Source organism: Aedes aegypti, chromosome 3 (genome assembly GCF_002204515.2).
Source record: "Aedes aegypti strain LVP_AGWG chromosome 3, AaegL5.0 Primary Assembly, whole genome shotgun sequence".
Lineage (NCBI taxonomy): Eukaryota > Metazoa > Arthropoda > Insecta > Diptera > Culicidae > Aedes > Aedes aegypti.
The window spans coordinates 29,765,862-29,783,612 of NC_035109.1; the positions used below are offsets into that span (position 1 = coordinate 29,765,862).

At 42.9% G+C, this 17,751-nt stretch overlaps 1 protein-coding gene across 5 annotated transcripts in view; it reads left to right on the forward strand.

Annotated features, from left to right (window-relative positions):
- The window catches only part of LOC5570773 (tyrosine-protein phosphatase corkscrew), a 438,185-nt gene that overhangs the window by 349,215 nt on the left and 71,219 nt on the right, over positions 1-17,751 (forward strand). The window lies entirely within an intron of this gene.

A 17,751-nucleotide genomic window follows, 5' to 3' on the forward strand; every position in this document is an offset into this window, starting at 1 on the left:
CATAACAAAATTCTTGAACTTTCATAATTGCCTGCTAAAAATGTTCATGGACTGACCAACATTAACTCTTTCGAAGATTTCTGAAAGATCCGAGTGTTCAAGGATTCCTCCAAAGATTTTACCTGAATACGTTTGTTTAAGGATTAAGATAAACTAAAAGTACCTACTAGTTCAACAATATCAATGTAAGATCCATTTACTCAACAAACAATACACGTTGAATGAAATTTCGAAAAAAAAGGTTTTGCTTCGATATAACGTAACGAAAAGAAAAATCGAGTTACGTTATATCGAGGTATTACTATACTTCTCAAGTTTCTTTTACAATCTATTCGATGTTGAAAATAAAAACAACATACCCCATCGCTTTGAATAATTCTTTACAAGCGTATATGTTTATTGAACAGGGTTTTACGTAGTTTCTTGGATTACAACAGAGTTGTAACAGGTTTTGTTACTCAGGTAGCGCGTTTTTGTAACAAAATATGTTATAATTTTGGCTGGTTAGTAGTCACAATTAGTAGTTAGTAGTTAAAAATTATATCACAATTTCCTCTACACTCAACAACATTAAAACAAAATATGTTATAATTTAAACAAAAATGCTACACACTATGTATCAAATCAAACAAAAATATAACTCATTTTGTTATCTTTCATAACATAATTATAAAAAAATGTTATAATTTAAAAAAAAATGTTATGAAATTTCTTTCAATTTTTTACAACAAATTGTGTTATAATTATTTTATGAATTGAAACAAATTTGAAATACCTTAGGTAGTCTTTGTTATTATAACTGATTTTGTTTTAATTATTTTATTATTTTCTCCATCAATTCAAAGTTATTTTAACAAAAATGAAACAAAACTAGATATTTGTAACAAATCTTTATATAATTGTGCCAAAATTTTGTTGTAATCCATTGGTCGTATTGACTTCTACAATCAATTTGATGTTGAAAAAACAAAACACAATAGTTTTGAATTTTGCTTTATAAGCATATATGTATATTTATGAAAAAGGGTTTTACGTAGTTTCTCGGGTAAAATAAATTTTGAGTGTAATTCTTTGAAGTAAATTTGATCCTTCTTCTATGAGTAAATTTGTTCCAAAAAAGATACGTGTTATTTGAATTTAGATTTACAGGCAAATAAGCTCATGCATGAATTTTTGTAGGGTAAATAAATTGTAAGTGTAAGCAGAATAACTCTATTGCTTCTCAAAAATAATCACTTTAAGCTGACAATGCTGAATTCGGGGCCATGCAGGATATATTCCGGGCTGTACTGAGGTCACGAGTGTGCCAAACTTTGGAAATGTCGCAGGTGCTCTGGAGTGGACAAATCTATTAGCACTGAGTTTTTTCTACATTTACATGACATGTTCTCCCCACTTCATGAAGATTGATACGTCGCACGGTATGCTCTGGACAGGAAACGGAAATGTTCCCAAAGGGACCGTTGCGGAACCGTCTACGGTGTTCCAGAACGTTCGACTTATTCAAATTATTTTATAATGATGACAATCGATCATCACCTTTCGTTTTACATATAAACTTCGGTGTTGTAACTGCAATAAATAAAATAATAATCACATTTCCAAACTTTGGCACACTCGTGAACCCAGTACAACCCGGAATATCTTCGGTTTGGTCCCGAATTCAGCATTGTCCATAAACGTCAAATAACTGGTACCTATTAAAGTCAACTGAGCGTGGTTCCGAAAAAAAGATCGAACGGAAATTGACGAAATGGCAGTTATTTGGAAATGCCTTGTCGGAGGTCGGGTACGTAAAGGTTAAGCTGAAAATCCTGAGCAGAAATCGCACAAAATCATGAATGGGACTTGCTACAAATTTTCCGAATGATTTGCCCCTATTCGTTTATTTATTTCGATAAGATTTTTTTCAGAATCCTGAGAAGATTTGGCTCAGAATCCGGAATACGCTCTGTATCATGAGCAGAAGTCATAAACAGGATTTGCTTAGAAATTAGAGCAGAATTGTTCGGACTCCTCAAAAGGGTTCGCTCCAAATCCTGAGCTCGATTCGATTCGATTTTGATCAGAATCCTGAACAGATTGCTCATAATTCTGAGTAGAATTGGTTAAAAATACTAAAATACTGTTGGATTTGCTTCGAATCCTAAACAGGACAGCTGCGAATCTTGAACAGGACTCATTTCAGATGCTGATTTGCTTCGAGATATGAGCGAAGTTATCTCAGGCGCTCTGAATGCCGAGCAGGATTTTTCAAGAATTGCTTTATTCACTTTGAATCATGAATAGGATTCGTTTATAATTCTGAGCAGGAAACGTCGCCTTTAGTCCACAGATCGGTTCGAATACAGAGAGCAGTGTCCCTGTCCGATGACCTGTGAAGAGTCCCGAGTATCCTTTCAAGACCATTTATTATGCTAACCCCGCTGTTCTAGAAATGACCAACCCGTCCTAGTGCTGACAAGCTCACACTCAAATCTCAATGAATGAGCTCTCCTGCGAGAGCAAACTCATTAGAAACCTGCTTCGAAAATCTCATGTTTGAGTTTTTCGTGCAAAATAACTCAATCACACTCAAACTGTCAAAAACTCGTGAAAGCCGAATGTTGTTGGTTACGTTAGAAATGATTACTATAATTCTACCAGACTAACAAGAAATCATCGCTTTATGTGAGTAAACTTTGGATATACGAGACAATCAGTCAAACAGATGAGCCAACTCATCAATGATTTTTTGACCACTGAGTTGCGTGATTGACAACTCACGCATGAAAAAAAAAATCATGAGTTATGATAATTTGAGTTTCTTACAACACTGACCCATCCTGAAAAAAATATTTTCTCAGAAGATTTTATGATTCAATGAAGGTCTCAAAAATTTATTTTTCAAATGTTTGTGTCAATTCCTTGGGTTGATTAGGCTGTAAAGTTTTGAACAAATCGTAGTCACTAAGAAGTGAAAAATGGTCCATAAAATTCTGTCGATATATCTTGAAGTGATGTTCATGAGTAGAAATCTACCGTCTGGTTTGGAATTCAGAACATTTATCATCGTGATTGAATCTGAAAACAATCCATATCACAAGCAAGTTGAAACTATCGATTTGTGGGAATCCCTCGCAACTATCGACCCACATATTTAAATGTCTTGCCGAACCTTAATCGCAAACTATCGCTTCCATATATCGAGCAAACATCCCCATATTTCTCAACCACGTGATCATCGCCACGCACGGATGCCCAGCCCATCGACCGTGAAGATATTGCTCAAGTTATTATTCCCTCTGTATTTGCCGATGATTATCATCTACTCCAAACGGTTAGCTCTATTTGCTCGGTGACGATAAAGCACGATCTCCATCAGCTATCATCATCTCCATAGTGTGGAAACTAATCATTGTTTCGACAGCTGCAGGGCCTGCTCTCGCTCCCTGTCCAGAATAACTATCAACTTCCTTAGATTGTGTTATCGGCCCGGGGGGAAATTGGCATCCACAACACCCACTTCCCGGCTTCAAACTGGATCGAAGCGGAAATTGCGCATCGGAAGTGACCTCTACGGCGGAAAGTGACAAACATCGTGCGTCAGTCAGATCCAAACAAATCACCAGTTAGAAAAACAAAAATGCCGGCGACAACAACCAGCAGCAACGTGCTTCACAAATCCAGTTTTGGGCAGTGGGCGTGTTGTGTGTGGGCGATGGAATTGCGACTAAGATCAAGCCAGTACAACTGAAACAGTGACCACGCACTATGGTCAGCTTGCATGAAATCAGACGGACAAAAATTGTTGTTTTGTGTAACTGTGGACATGCTCTTCTAACAAACGTATAAAAGATTTTACTGTGATATTTCAGGAATATCTCAATAAAAGCATGAACTAAATAACTAAATGATGAACTCTTTTTCGAGCAAGAAAATCTCCGATTTTTTCCACTTGATTACCCATAGTGCAACGTAGTTCGACATCGATCGCAGATCAAGCGACGAACCCGTTGTTGTCCCCTTCGAGAAGTCTCCACTGATCGGATGCACTTTTCACGGTGCCACAGTTCCGAATTTATGGGTCCCAAATGACGATCAATTTATTTCAGGTGCGTTCCAATCGAATCGGAATTGCCTCTCGAATGTCTCGGAAATATTTGCGCGTACTGCCGATTTGGAATTCAATCGAGTACCAGGTCGAATTAGTATTCCACTGTCGACGAACAGATCGAGCAGTAAACCAAGTCACCGCCTGACGAATACTAAAACCGGCAGTTCCTCTGAACCGCGTCCAATATTACTGCTAGGCCTAGGCGGTCTTCGTCGTCGAGGTTTAGGCAGATCGGGGATTGTGAAATTTTTCGGCCCCTCGACGACAGAGTTCGAAGGTGCCAAAGCAAAAGCGTGATGCAAAAGAATGTCCGCTTCAAAAATAAAAAAGCCGAAAACAAACAGAAAATTGAGCGCCATCAAGTACGAAAAAGTCATATTCGAGGCAGACCTCGGCGTTCCGATGCGCTGCATCACGGCCGGCAACGCCGTGTTTGGCGGTTTAGAAGCGTTTTTTTGGTGGAGTAGTATGGCGATTTAATCAAGGTAAAAGTTTGCGGGGATGAGTCATATCATATGTACTCTATATGCGTAACAAATTGTGAGAATCAAACCACAATTTGCCTTAATAAAAAAAATTAAATAAAACAAAAGAGTGAGCAATTGTTGTTTAGGAAACACTGTTATTCTGTTCAGGATTGTTTGCTTAAGAGTCTTAGCGAATTCTGCTCAAGATTATTAATTCTCTGGTTTTGCTGATTGAAATCATTTCCTGAGCAGGATTCACTCAGAATCATGAGCATGATTCACTCAAGTCATGAGCCGGTTTCACTCAGAACTCTGAGCAAGATTCACTGAACATTCTGAGCAGAATACTAGGCAGGATTCACTCAGAATCCTGGGCAGGACTCACTCAGAATCCTGAAAATAATTCACTCAGAAACCTGAACAGGATTCGCTCAGAATCCTGAACAGGATTCACTAAGAATCCTGAAAAAAATTCACTCAAAACCCTGAACCGGATTCACTCAGAATCCTGAACAAAATTCACTCAGAATTCTGAACAGGATCCACTCAGAATCCTAAACAGGATTCACTCAGAATCCTGGACAGGATTCACTCAAAATCTTGGACAGGATTCACTCAGAACCTTGGACAGGATTCACTCAGAACCCTGAACAGGATTCACTCGGAATCCTGAACAGGATTCACTCAGAATCCTGAACAGGATTCACTCAGAATCCTGCACAGGGTGCACTCAGAATCATGAACAGGATTTGCCCTGAATCATGAGCAGTTCTCATAACCTTGATCAGGATTCACTCAGAATCGTTAGCAGGAATCGATCAGAACCATGAGCAGAATCCACTCTGAATCCTGAGCATTATTCATTCAGGACACTGAGCAGGATTCACTCAGCATCCTGAGCAGGATTAGCTCAGAATCCTGAGCAGCATTCGCTGAGAATCCTGAGCAGGATTCACTCAGAACCCTGAGCAGGATTCACTCATAACAATGTGCAGGATTCACTCAGAATCCCGAGCAGGTTTGGCAGGTTTAGTATCTTGAACTGATTTCGCTGTGAATCCTGAGCAAGATTCACTCAGAATTTTGAGCATAATTCACACAAAATCCTGTGCATTATTCACTGCTAATCCTGATCAGGATTCACTCAGAACCCTCAGCAGGATTCACTCAGAGTCCTAAGCAGTAATCACTCAGAACCCTGATTCACTCAGAACCCATCTCGAATCCTAAACAGGAATCAATCAGAATCGTAAGCATGATTAATTTAGAGTCGTGAGTAAGATATACTCAGAATCCTGAACAAAATTCAATCAGAATCAGTAAAAAAGCACATGAATGTTAAAATGCTGATGAAACCAAGGATTACGAAACCTATGCTATTCATGAATAAGGAAATGCATTTAAAAATCCTAGACAAGGACATCGGGCTTTTCCGATTCATCACACGACCCATATTGACCCATTCAGTCGCCATAATTATCTCTTATCTCATAGTCGATGTCGGTCATCCGACGTTTGTAATTGCTGTTATTCCTAACATGATCGTCTCAAAACGTCGTCGCCGCTGCCTCCGTTGCCACCTAAAACAGGTCTAACCTCTACCGGCTGATTATGGCAATTAGCTCCTCTCAAGTCAAACGGCTATCAATCAAGAGCACCAGAAACGGTTTAGAACAGACAGACTGCGCTGCTCTCTACCGCAGTTAAACGGACGACGACAAACAACTCGGTCGCTCCAATCGATGAAGCCGGCGCATTTCACCTGTCAAATAACCCAGAACTGAGGTGCACCCGACACAAATCGGTAGATATGCAAATGCATTGAGCAAACATAAATAGCCACATTTCATGGGCAACCGGCTCGTTGTTGTGGCAGCAGCGGCCTCCGCTCATTCAACTCCAGACAAACGACGACGACGACGACGACGACAACAGCAGCTATATATACCGTTTGGTGACCTTGACCTTATCGAATTCTTTCCGAGCGCAATCAGGCATATCGTCCCTTTCAATCGCATTCCGGCAGCTCTCGAGATGAGCTAGGGGTGTTCAGGACGTGATGGTTTAGTCGAAAGGTGAAATTCGAACTCTTCCGAAGTTTTGGACGTTTCGACTGCTCTAAAGTGACCTTCGTCAGGGTAGTTAAACATCTATTTAAAATCGTTTATTAGAATGTTAATTGAATGGACATCCCCAACTGCACCATGTCCACGCGAAACACGACTCCACGACCGTTTTACGTTCTGTTGATCTGAAATTGAGTAGCTGTTGGGCTACACCTGCTGGCGAATCAACCTGGCCTGAGGTGGACCTTTTCAGCTATGTGAGGCTCGTGAACAAACAAAAAAACGTTGCATATTTTCTCATCACACTTGGATTGTGAAATATGTTGTCCGCTGGGATTTGGTTCGTCGACCAAATCGACACATGAAAGGCTTACGAACACAGGTTGACCCTGCTGCACGTTTGCTGTCATCGGCGAGATAATTATCTGCTCGTCCGTCCAATTCTACGAGCATCACCATTCTGTATGGCGATGGAAGGGACAGATTTCCCATACGGTCCGAATCGAGCACAACCGGTTTCCCTCTTTTGGAGGGGTGGTTGCTTGTTTGCTTGCTTTGCTCGTCGAAATGTGATGTCACACGATCGATTGAGGTGGCGGGTGGCCTTATTTGGTTCGCGGTTCCGTCCGTCCCCTTTGGTTTAAAACGAGAGAAGCGAGCAAACTTGGTGGAAGGTACTTTGAATGGACGTTTGGTTGTCGGTCGATACGCGAAAGGAAGATTGCGCTGCGAATCGGAAGGAAACTGATGTGAGGTGGATGACGAGGATTGAATCGATTGGCGACACGGCTAGGCCAAGCTTTGCACTTGTGAGGAGCTTTTGTTGAGAAGATTTTTTTTTGTTCAGTTGGTGTAAAGAATCAATTAGAACTGAATTTTTCATAGTGATGAATTCTTTCACTTGTCTATAAACTAATTCTCAACTTCAGGATTCTAAAAAAATATTATCAGGATGATAAATTATGGAGGTACCTTGTTCAGCATTCTAATAAGATCTAAATGAAATCCTATTAAGGATAATGGATTGACCCCAGCCTTAATACTGCTCAGGAAACGGAATTCTAATTGAATTCTTGTATAAGAATTGCTCTAGATTGCGTTTTATCTAAATAAATTCTACTGAGAATTTTAAGTGAACTCTGAGTGCTAAGAATTGTGTTCAGGATTCTAAGTGACTCATGCTCATCATTCTAAGTGAATATTGCTCTGGATTCTGAGTGAATACTGCTCAGGATTCTGAGTGAAACCTGCAAGAAAATCTGAATGAATTCTGCTCTGAATTCTGAGTGAATCTTGCTCAAGATTCTCAGTGAATCCTGCTCGGGATTCTAAGCGAATTTTACTCAGGATTATGAATGAATGTTGTTCAAGATTCTGATTAATTGCTCAGGATTTTGAGTTATTCCTGCTCAGGATTCTGAGTGAACCTTGCTCAGGATTCTGAGTTAAACTGCTAAGGATTCTCAGTGAATTTTGCTCAGGATTCTGCGTTAATACTGCTTATGATTTTGAGTGAATCATACTCAGGACTCTAAGTGAACCCTGTTCAGGGTTCTGAGTGAATCATGTTCAGGATTCTGGCTGAATCCGGCAATAAGATATTAAATAAATTGCTGGATTTTGAGTCAATTCTGCTCAGCATTTTGAATGAATCCTGCTCTGGATTCTGAGTGAATGCTGCTCAGGATTCTAAGTGAATGCTGCTCAGGAACCTAAGTGAATTCTGCTCAGGATTCTTAATAAATTCTGAGTGAATCCTGCTCAGGATACTGAGTGAACACTGCTCAGGATTATGAGCGAATGCTGCTCAGGATTCTGAGTGAATCGTGCTCAGGATTCTGAGTGAATCCTGCTCTGATTTCTGAGTTAATCCTGCTCAGGATTCTGAGTTTATCTTGCTTAGGATTCTGAGTAAATTTTGCTCAGGATTCTGAGCTAATCTTGCTCAGGATTCTTAGTGAATCCTGCTCGGGATTCTGAGTGAATCCTGCTAAGGATAATGAGTGAATGCTGCTAAGAATTTTGAGTGAATAGGGCTCAGGATTCTGAATAAATCATGTTTAGGGTTCTGAATGAGTCCTGCTTAGGGTTCTGAATGAGTCCTGCTTATGATTCTGAGTGAATCATGCTCAGGATTCTGAATAAATCCCGTTGAAGATTCTGAGTGGATCATGTTCATCAATCTACTCAGGATTCTGAATGAATCCTGTTCAGAATTCAGAGTAAATTCTGCTCAGGATTCTAACTGAATCCTTTTCAGGAGGTTTCGAGTGAATCATGCTCATCATTCTACTCAAGATTCTGAGTGAATCCTGCTTACGATTCAGAGTGAATCCTGCTCATGATTCTGAGTAAATCCTGCTCAAGATTCTGATTGAATCCTGCTCAGTATTCCGAGTGAATACTACTCAGGATTCGGAGTGAATCCTACTCACGATTCGGAGTGAATCCTGCTCAGGATTCGGAGTGAATCCTGCTCAGGATTCCGAGTGAATCCTGCTCAGGATTCAAAGTGAGTCCTGCTCAGATTTGCCAGTGATTCCCAGTGAATACTGTTCAGGATTCCGAGTGAATCCTGCTCAAGATTTCGAGTGAATCCTGCTCAGGATTCTGAGTAAATCCTGCTCAGGGTTCTGAATGAATCCTGCTCAGAATTGCCAGTGAATCCTGTTCAGTATTCCGAGTGAACCTTGCTTAGGATTCCGAGTGAATCCTGCACAGGAATCTGTGTTAATTTTGCTCAGGCTCCTGAGTGAATCCCGCTAGGATTCTGAGTGAATCCTGCTCTTGATGCCGAGTGAATCATTCTCAGGATACCGAGTGAATTCTGCTCATGATTCCAAGTGAATCCTGCTCAGGATTCCGAGTGAATCCTGCTCAAGATTCCGAGGGAATCCTGCTCTGGAAGCTGAGTTAATTAAGATTCCGAGTGAATCCTGCTCAGGATTCCGAGTGAATCCTGCTCAGGATTCAGAGTGAGTCCTGCTCAAATTTGCCAGTGATTCCGAGTGAATCCTGTTCAGGATTCCGAGTGAACCTTGCTCAGGATTTCGAGTGAATCCTGCTCAGGATTCCGAGTGAATCCTGCTCAGGATTCCGAGTGAATCTTGCTCAGGATTCAGAGTGAGTCCTGCTCAGATTTGCCAGTGATTCCGAGTGAATACTGTTCAGGATTCCGAGTAAATCCTGCTCAGGATTTCGAGTAAATCCTGCTCAGGATTTCGAGTGAATCCTGCTGACGATTCTGAGTAAATCCTGCTCAGGGTTCTGAATGAATCCTGCTCAGGATTCCGAGTGAATTCTGCTCAAGATTCCAAGTGAATCCTGCTCAGGATTCCGAGTGAATCCTGCTCAGGATTCCGAGTGAATCCTGCTCAGGATTCGGAGTGAATCCTGCTCAGAATTCCGAGTGAATCCTGCTCAGGATTCCGAGTGAATCCTGCTCAGGATTCCGAGTGAATCCTGCTCAGGATTCCGAGTGAATCCTGCTCAGGATTCGGAGTGAATCCTGCTCAGGATTCCGAGTGAATCCTGCTCAAGATTCCGAGGGAATCCTGCTCTGGAAGCTGAGTTAATTAAGATTCCGAGTGAATCCTGCTCAGGATTCCGAGTGAATCCTGCTCAGGATTCAGAGTGAGTCCTGCTCAAATTTGCCAGTGATTCCGAGTGAATCCTGTTCAGGATTCCGAGTGAACCTTGCTCAGGATTTCGAGTGAATCCTGCTCAGGATTCCGAGTGAATCCTGCTCAGGATTCCGAGTGAATCTTGCTCAGGATTCAGAGTGAGTCCTGCTCAGATTTGCCAGTGATTCCGAGTGAATACTGTTCAGGATTCCGAGTAAATCCTGCTCAGGATTTCGAGTAAATCCTGCTCAGGATTTCGAGTTAATCCTGCTGACGATTCTGAGTAAATCCTGCTCAGGGTTCTGAATGAATCCTGCTCAGGATTCCGAGTGAATTCTGCTCAAGATTCCGAGTGAATCCTGCTCAGGATTCCGAGTGAATCCTGCTCAGGATTCCGAGTGAATCCTGCTCAGGATTCCGAGTGAATAGGGCTCAGGATTCCGAGTGAATCCTGCTCAGGATTCCGAGTGAATCCTGCTCAGGATTCCGAGTGAATCCTGCTCAGGATTCCGAGTGAATCCTGCTCAGGATTCCGAGTGAATAGGGCTCAGGATTCCGAGTGAATCCTGCTCAGGATTCCGAGTGAATCCTGCTCAGGATTCCGAGTGAATCCTGCTCAGGATTCCGAGTGAATCCTGCTCAGGATTCCGAGTGAATCCTGCTCAGGATTCCGAGTGAATCCTGCTCAGGATTCCGAGTGAATCCTGCTCAGGATTCCGAGTGAATCCTGCTCAGGATTCCGAGTGAATCCTGCTCAGGATTCCGAGTGAATCCTGCTCAGGATTCCGAGTGAATCCTGCTCAGGATTCCGAGTGAATCCTGCTCAGGATTCCGAGTGAATCCTGCTCAGGATTCCGAGTGAATCCTGCTCAGGATTCCGAGTGAATCCTGCTCAGGATTCCGTATGAACCCTGTTCAGGATTCCAAGTGAATCCTTCTCAGGATTCCGAGTGAATCCTGCTCAGGATTCCGAGTGAATCCTGCTCAGGATTCCGAGTGAATCCTGCTCAGGATTCCGAGTGAATCCTGCTCAGGATTCCGAGTGAATCCTGTTCAAGATTCCAAGTGAATCCTGCTCAGGATTCTGAATGAATCCTGCTTAGGATTTTGAGTGACTTCTGCTCAGGATTCCGAGTGATTCCTGCTCAGGATTACGAGTGGATCCTGCTTAGGATTCCGAGTGAATCCTGTTTAGAATTCTGGGTGAATCCTAAACATGATTCTTAGCTAATCCTGCTCAGAATTCCGAGTAATCCCAGAATCCGAGTGAATCCTGCTCAGGATTCAAAGTGAGTCCTGCTCAGATTTGCCAGTGATTCCCAGTGAATACTGTTCAGGATTCCGAGTGAATCCTGCTCAAGATTTCGAGTGAATCCTGCTCAGGATTCTGAGTAAATCCTGCTCAGGGTTCTGAATGAATCCTGCTCAGAATTGCCAGTGAATCCTGTTCAGTATTCCGAGTGAACCTTGCTTAGGATTCCGAGTGAATCCTGCACAGGAATCTGTGTTAATTTTGCTCAGGCTCCTGAGTGAATCCCGCTAGGATTCTGAGTGAATCCTGCTCTTGATGCCGAGTGAATCATTCTCAGGATACCGAGTGAATTCTGCTCATGATTCCAAGTGAATCCTGCTCAGGATTCCGAGTGAATCCTGCTCAAGATTCCGAGGGAATCCTGCTCTGGAAGCTGAGTTAATTAAGATTCCGAGTGAATCCTGCTCAGGATTCCGAGTGAATCCTGCTCAGGATTCAGAGTGAGTCCTGCTCAAATTTGCCAGTGATTCCGAGTGAATCCTGTTCAGGATTCCGAGTGAACCTTGCTCAGGATTTCGAGTGAATCCTGCTCAGGATTCCGAGTGAATCCTGCTCAGGATTCCGAGTGAATCCTGCTCAGGATTCCGAGTGAATCCTGCTCAGGATTCCGAGTGAATCCTGCTCAGGATTCGGAGTGAATCCTGCTCAGGATTCCGAGTGAATCCTGCTCAAGATTCCGAGGGAATCCTGCTCTGGAAGCTGAGTTAATTAAGATTCCGAGTGAATCCTGCTCAGGATTCCGAGTGAATCCTGCTCAGGATTCAGAGTGAGTCCTGCTCAAATTTGCCAGTGATTCCGAGTGAATCCTGTTCAGGATTCCGAGTGAACCTTGCTCAGGATTTCGAGTGAATCCTGCTCAGGATTCCGAGTGAATCCTGCTCAGGATTCCGAGTGAATCTTGCTCAGGATTCAGAGTGAGTCCTGCTCAGATTTGCCAGTGATTCCGAGTGAATACTGTTCAGGATTCCGAGTAAATCCTGCTCAGGATTTCGAGTAAATCCTGCTCAGGATTTCGAGTTAATCCTGCTGACGATTCTGAGTAAATCCTGCTCAGGGTTCTGAATGAATCCTGCTCAGGATTCCGAGTGAATTCTGCTCAAGATTCCGAGTGAATCCTGCTCAGGATTCCGAGTGAATCCTGCTCAGGATTCCGAGTGAATCCTGCTCAGGATTCCGAGTGAATAGGGCTCAGGATTCCGAGTGAATCCTGCTCAGGATTCCGAGTGAATCCTGCTCAGGATTCCGAGTGAATCCTGCTCAGGATTCCGAGTGAATCCTGCTCAGGATTCCGAGTGAATAGGGCTCAGGATTCCGAGTGAATCCTGCTCAGGATTCCGAGTGAATCCTGCTCAGGATTCCGAGTGAATCCTGCTCAGGATTCCGAGTGAATCCTGCTCAGGATTCCGAGTGAATCCTGCTCAGGATTCCGAGTGAATCCTGCTCAGGATTCCGAGTGAATCCTGCTCAGGATTCCGAGTGAATCCTGCTCAGGATTCCGAGTGAATCCTGCTCAGGATTCCGAGTGAATCCTGCTCAGGATTCCGAGTGAATCCTGCTCAGGATTCCGAGTGAATCCTGCTCAGGATTCCGAGTGAATCCTGCTCAGGATTCCGTATGAACCCTGTTCAGGATTCCAAGTGAATCCTTCTCAGGATTCCGAGTGAATCCTGCTCAGGATTCCGAGTGAATCCTGCTCAGGATTCCGAGTGAATCCTGCTCAGGATTCCGAGTGAATCCTGCTCAGGATTCCGAGTGAATCCTGTTCAAGATTCCAAGTGAATCCTGCTCAGGATTCTGAATGAATCCTGCTTAGGATTTTGAGTGACTTCTGCTCAGGATTCCGAGTGATTCCTGCTCAGGATTACGAGTGGATCCTGCTTAGGATTCCGAGTGAATCCTGTTTAGAATTCTGGGTGAATCCTAAACATGATTCTTAGCTAATCCTGCTCAGAATTCCGAGTAATCCCAGAATCCGAGTGAATCCTGCTCAGGATTCAAAGTGAGTCCTGCTCAGATTTGCCAGTGATTCCCAGTGAATACTGTTCAGGATTCCGAGTGAATCCTGCTCAAGATTTCGAGTGAATCCTGCTCAGGATTCTGAGTAAATCCTGCTCAGGGTTCTGAATGAATCCTGCTCAGAATTGCCAGTGAATCCTGTTCAGTATTCCGAGTGAACCTTGCTTAGGATTTCGAGTGAATCCTGCACAGGAATCTGTGTTAATTTTGCTCAGGCTCCTGAGTGAATCCCGCTAGGATTCTGAGTGAATCCTGCTCTTGATGCCGAGTGAATCATTCTCAGGATACCGAGTGAATTCTGCTCATGATTCCAAGTGAATCCTGCTCAGGATTCCGAGTGAATCCTGCTCAAGATTCCGAGGGAATCCTGCTCTGGAAGCTGAGTTAATTAAGATTCCGAGTGAATCCTGCTCAGGATTCCGAGTGAATCCTGCTCAGGATTCAGAGTGAGTCCTGCTCAAATTTGCCAGTGATTCCGAGTGAATCCTGTTCAGGATTCCGAGTGAACCTTGCTCAGGATTTCGAGTGAATCCTGCTCAGGATTCCGAGTGAATCCTGCTCAGGATTCCGAGTGAATCTTGCTCAGGATTCAGAGTGAGTCCTGCTCAGATTTGCCAGTGATTCCGAGTGAATACTGTTCAGGATTCCGAGTAAATCCTGCTCAGGATTTCGAGTAAACCCTGCTCAGGATTTCGAGTGAATCCTGCTGACGATTCTGAGTAAATCCTGCTCAGGGTTCTGAATGAATCCTGCTCAGGATTCCGAGTGAATTCTGCTCAAGATTCCGAGTGAATCCTGCTCAGGATTCCGAGTGAATCCTGCTCAGGATTCCGAGTGAATCCTGCTCAGGATTCGGAGTGAATCCTGCTCAGAATTCCGAGTGAATCCTGCTCAGGATTCCGAGTGAATCCTGCTCAGGATTCCGAGTGAATCCTGCTCAGGATTCAGAGTGAGACCTGCTCAAATTTGCCAGTGATTCCGAGTGAATCCTGTTCAAAATTCCGAGTGAACCTTGCTCAGGATTTCGAGTGAATCCTGCTCAGGATTCCGAGTGAATCCTGCTCAGGATTCCGAGTGAATCTTGCTCAGGATTCAGAGTGAGTCCTGCTCAGATTTGCCAGTGATTCCGAGTGAATACTGTTCAGGATTCCGAGTAAATCCTGCTCAGGATTTCGAGTAAATCCTGCTCAGGATTTCGAGTTAATCCTGCTGACGATTCTGAGTAAATCCTGCTCAGGGTTCTGAATGAATCCTGCTCAGGATTCCGAGTGAATTCTGCTCAAGATTCCGAGTGAATCCTGCTCAGGATTCCGAGTGAATCCTGCTCAGGATTCCGAGTGAATCCTGCTCAGGATTCCGAGTGAATAGGGCTCAGGATTCCGAGTGAATCCTGCTCAGGATTCCGAGTGAATCCTGCTCAGGATTCCGAGTGAATCCTGCTCAGGATTCCGAGTGAATCCTGCTCAGGATTCCGAGTGAATCCTGCTCAGGATTCCGAGTGAATCCTGCTCAGGATTCCGAGTGAATAGGGCTCAGGATTCCGAGTGAATCCTGCTCAGGATTCCGAGTGAATCCTGCTCAGGATTCCGAGTGAATCCTGCTCAGGATTCCGAGTGAATCCTGCTCAGGATTCCGAGTGAATCCTGCTCAGGATTCCGAGTGAATCCTGCTCAGGATTCCGAGTGAATCCTGCTCAGGATTCCGAGTGAATCCTGCTCAGGATTCCGAGTGAATCCTGCTCAGGATTCCGAGTGAATCCTGCTCAGGATTCCGAGTGAATCCTGCTCAGGATTCTGAGTGAATCCTGTTCAAGATTCCAAGTGAATCCTGCTCAGGATTCTGAATGAATCCTGCTTAGGATTTTGAGTGACTTCTGCTCAGGATTCCGAGTGATTCCTGCTCAGGATTACGAGTGGATCCTGCTTAGGATTCCGAGTGAATCCTGTTTAGAATTCTGGGTGAATCCTAAACATGATTCTTAGCTAATCCTGCTCAGAATTCCGAGTAATCCCAGAATCCGAGTGAATCCTGCTCAGAATTCTGAGTGAATCTTGCTCAGGATTCCCAGTGAATCCTGCTAAGGATTCTGAGTGAATTTAGCGTAAATCCTGCTTAGGTTCCTTTCATTTTTGTTTTCAAAGGCTTCAGGCTAACAATATTATTCAAAAACGATTTTTATCAGCAAATTTATTCAAGACTAGTGGTCCCGGCAAATTTCGTCCTGCCATCAAGAAGGCTGCTGAAAAAACGCTATGTACGTCCCATGCAAAATGACAGTTCCGTTCACTCCCAATTTAACAACTTTCCCGTAGAATATCCTGTGATTTTTATAAACACAAACACGTCGAAACACTTCAGGAATATAGCAAAGAGAGAGTTTTCAAAATCGAATAGCCCGTACTAAAGCCATTTCGTGACATACAAACACCATTCCATTTTTATTTATATAGATTGTTCTAAATTATTAAAACTGAACATCACAATTATCTCTACATACTTTGTCCATAAAACAATCTATAGGTTCTACTCATTCTAATTTTCTGAATTGTTCAACAAGCCATATTAATATCAAGAGGCATCCTTAGAAATTGACGAATTCAGTTCATAGATTTCAATGCCTTTGAACTGAAGTGTAAGCGACGAACCCTCGATGAAACAATCATTGCAAACAGTGTCTAACCCCCATCGACTTCAACCCATGTCGCTAAATTCTCACACCATGGCTGGTTGACCGCATCGTTTAACCTGTCCTACGACCTCCATTCCACCCTTCCCCAATCAATGGCCGCGGTCTCCCCTCATACCCCGTTTTGTTTGGTATGGAAACAGTCGCTCATCGCTAGTCAAACCTCTAGTCAGCAGCTGCTAGTCTCAGCCGTGCTCAACTCACAACCCATACTCACCGACTCTCATCACTCATCGGTCAGTTTCTCTCTTTCTCACAGTCGATGGCTCACCATTTTACCGTTTTCGTGCACCTATTAGCTTTGAAAGGCTATACGATCGATTCATGGTTGCAAGTTTAAAAATCAATCTTTTTTTCAATTTGTCATCTGTCTGTAACTGTATGTGAAAAATTTTATGAATTCTGATAAGAACGGTGAATCAAATTTCACCTCGCTGAATGTATTCTGCGCCAGCAAGCTATGTCTCTCAACTGAAATCTGAGTCACATCCCACCAGGTGAATGAATAACGGCTCCACTCCGTTGCAGTTGTAAAGCAAGGGTGAATCACATCTCGGTGAATCGGTTCCCCCATTGACGGACTCTCCTCGGAGGGCATGCCGACCAAAACTGGACGGAGGCTTTGTCGTTGTGCGCTTCGCAGCGCTTTGCTCAGTCAGTTTCAGTCTCACTATCGAAACCATCGGAATCGAGAAACAAGTGCGAACTTTTGTACGCACACACGGTGATTATCTCAGTCGATTGAACGAACGGTCGGTTTATTCAGAGCTTCTTGTGGTCGTCGAAGAGTTGTGGGTTGGCAGTCGGAGTGTTGTGGATTTTGTTTTCGATTCGCATTCGAGAACGAAAGTGAATTACGTCTGGAATTGAACGCCGGTTGGAGTTGGTTTTTGTGATTGTTCAGATTTCGGGTACGTTTGACTAGTTGAAAGTGCATCAATTTGAATCAGTAAATGAAATTCAAAATCTTTGGTGTTGTTTTTCGAGTGAAATGAGGACAATAATTCTAATGGGGATACTGTGAATTAACTAAGGAAATTATTTGAATACATGTTTAGATGAGCTAATTTAAGATCTATTGGCCTACACTAGCGTGCTGTGATTGAAATTTTGATATTATCTAAAACAAAAAGAATTGTTTTTAGTGTTATTTTCTATATAAGTTCGATTTTTGTTAGGAACTTTAGTGAAATTTTATTAAAACGGTGCCCAAGAATTACTACCATCTTGGACACCGTTTTGAGAAAAAACAATCACAATCAATTTCTCTGAATTTGATTGCCACCACGAACAAAAGGAAAGGTGTATCTCTGAATTCGTTACTTCCTTCAAAGAAAGTGAATTTTGAAACTGTCACGTAACGTGGAAAAACGGATGAAAGAGTGTTGCTTCGAAATACGGAATGCATATAACAGTATACTTAAAACAATGAAAAACAGAGTAAAAATAGTTTAAAAAGTAAACATTAGTATAAAACAATAAAAA